This window comes from Pogoniulus pusillus, chromosome Z (assembly GCF_015220805.1).
Source record: "Pogoniulus pusillus isolate bPogPus1 chromosome Z, bPogPus1.pri, whole genome shotgun sequence".
Lineage (NCBI taxonomy): Eukaryota > Metazoa > Chordata > Aves > Piciformes > Lybiidae > Pogoniulus > Pogoniulus pusillus.
Window position 1 is genome coordinate 41,790,195 of NC_087309.1, and position 2,698 is coordinate 41,792,892.

Consider the following 2,698-nt stretch of genomic DNA (forward strand, 5'->3'; position numbering starts at 1 on the left):
TTACCTGCAAGTTTCAGAAGTCACAGCAAAACAGAATGATAAAAGATGGAGGGAACCTTCCAGATGCTGTTGGTAGCTACCAACACTGACCCACAACTCTTTTGAGATCTGCTGGTACCATGGGAAGACCCCATGCTTTAACAGAGTTCATAATCTCTAAGACTTACTGTGCTTCTTCCTGACCATCTGGCCTCCCCTGACTGGGTCTGGGGGGCTTTTTTGGGTTAGTCCCTGATGACGGCCACAGTGCAGCAGCTTCTCATGGCAGAGAATCACCCAGCAACTCCTACCTTGCCACTGGAAAGCCATTCTCTATTTTAGTCTGGGGTCTCTGAATGGCAGGTTTGGTGACACCACTTGACATGCTCTTCCAATGACCATCCTTGCAGAGACAAGTACACAGCCTTCATTCTCATCAGGCCAAGCACTTCTGAGCTTAACAGTGAGATTTACAGCCAGCTCCTGGCTGCCTTGGGGTGGCAGAGAGCTAGCACATTCCCTCCCTGTAGCAGATTTCTTCTTGGAGGAACAGAACCACAAGCACTACACAGAGAGCAGTAATGAAGCAACAAACTCTATGGCTAGTACAAGCTGCTGCACACTGTCGTTTGCAATTGCAGAAGATAATGGCAGACATAAATTCAGCTTTCTCTGATAAAACTGGAGTCTGCTGGTCCTGGAGCTCTGCAGACATTCATGGTTCCAGGAATCAGTAAAGCAAGTGGCTCATCCTGGATTTCCCACTTCAAATCCCTAGGTCAATAGTATGAAAATGACAACTCATCCAACCTGCTCCTTGCACAGGTACTTTCTGCTGCTGATAGAATGTCCTTAGTCCTGCTGAAAAACTGTGGCATTAGGGAGTGTTTGGCACAGAAACGGTTAATTCATTGTGATTTTAAATGCTCCTAAAAACGATTCTTCTTCTGAAGGTACAGAGAAATGTTGCCTGCTCCAAACCGAACCTGTCAGCCTCGATTCCTCTATCAAATCAGACAATTTGGTGCTTTAACATTGTACCTTCGAAGGTACAGAAAGCCTGCGGCCATCGTTTTTGTGCCGCACTGGACAGCGTTGCAGGCTGCAAGGGGGTCACGCACAAAATGAAACAGAAGTTAAATCTGCATCCACAAGTCATCAAGAATACCAGCTCTATATTTCAGTCATGTGTCAGGAAGGAAATAGAATCACTGTATTCACCTTTCGCAGTGTGTCTTCTGGTCAGCTGGCAAGTCTCCCATGCGGGACATTGTCACGATGGAACAGCGTGCAGGACAGTAGGCTGCTGGCCCATAGCAGGAGCTCTGCTGTGGCAGACATGTTAGTAAGTTAACTTCAGTATAACAAGATATAAAAGAGGAAGTTGGAAGTTAACAAAAATCAGTCACAAAACATTTTGACAGAGCACAGGCTGGACTTCCTCCCCTCAGCACCCTCCTGCCACCACGCCTGCCTATGCAGCAACAGATGGAAAAGAAGGGCAGAAAAGCCCTTCAGGAGTTCTGTCACAGAGCATTGCCTTGGCTGTTTGTTCTTTCTTATGCAACACAATTTAAAACAGCCCCTTCAGCCACACTTTTACATCTGCCTCTGAGCATCATCTGTGGACAGGAAACCTGTTCCCTTTCCAGGCACTGACTGGGAAGTAGCCAGAGCAAGGAGAAGCATAGCAGATCCACAGCTTGACAGATACAGTGCACATCAAATCAAGGCCTAAGCAGTCATCATCTGTCCTCCATAGGTTCCTTTCCAGCCTCAGTATTTCACTGATTGTTACAGTCAGCTCCACAGACACTGTAACCTTCAGGCAACATGGAGCTGCAACCATCTTCTGACTTGGACTTCATCTCTCTCTTCTCTGCAGCACGAAGTGCTTCATCTTTGCTACATCTCTTCAAACGCTCGTACAGTACTTCCCTCAGGGCCACAGAGAAAGTCCTGCTTGCAGATGGCCATTCCTCCTAAGATGTTCGGATGCCCAGAAGTCACCTGCTTCTGCTACTGATTAAATGAGATGAGCTTCCTCATCACCTCCCTGGGTTGCTCCAGCCTCCACCACTACCCCATATCTTCCTTGCAGAAAGGACAGCCCTTCATCTCCATGATTCTGATGTGTTTCACAAAACAGAATCTCTGGAGAAAGTCTCATAACAAGCAGGACACACGGGAAGAGCTTGAAGAACAGACATAAATGCTTTAAAAGCCTAGACGAAATACTAAAGGAGAAAAAAACCCCACATTGTCCTTCCAGTAAATCAGAATGTTTGAGCCAAGCAACAGGAATTTCAGAGGAGGCACTGCAAAACACAAGGCAGCAGCCTTCCTTCTCATGACACCCCCAGAGAACACAGGCACATGTGCTGAACAGGACAGAGTCACCCAGTCTTTTGTACACAGTCAGTGCATGTGAGCTGGGACCTTCTCCTCGCTCCAAAGATGTCCTACAAAAGCTCTGACCTCAGTCCTTCTCCCTCCTGCCCTTCTGCAGCTATTTTTGAGCCAAGCCCTTGAGCACATCACTAAGCAGCTTGAGTGGGCCAGGATCCTAATACTCAAAGATCCTTACAGGAAGCTAAGCCTTGCCAAGTATTGGCACAGCTAACTGACCCAGCCAGCCACTGCTTGGTGTCTCAGAAGAAACCTAGGTGGGTGATACTGGCTCCTCAGCAACAACTTCAGCTTGAAGATCAGGACCTTT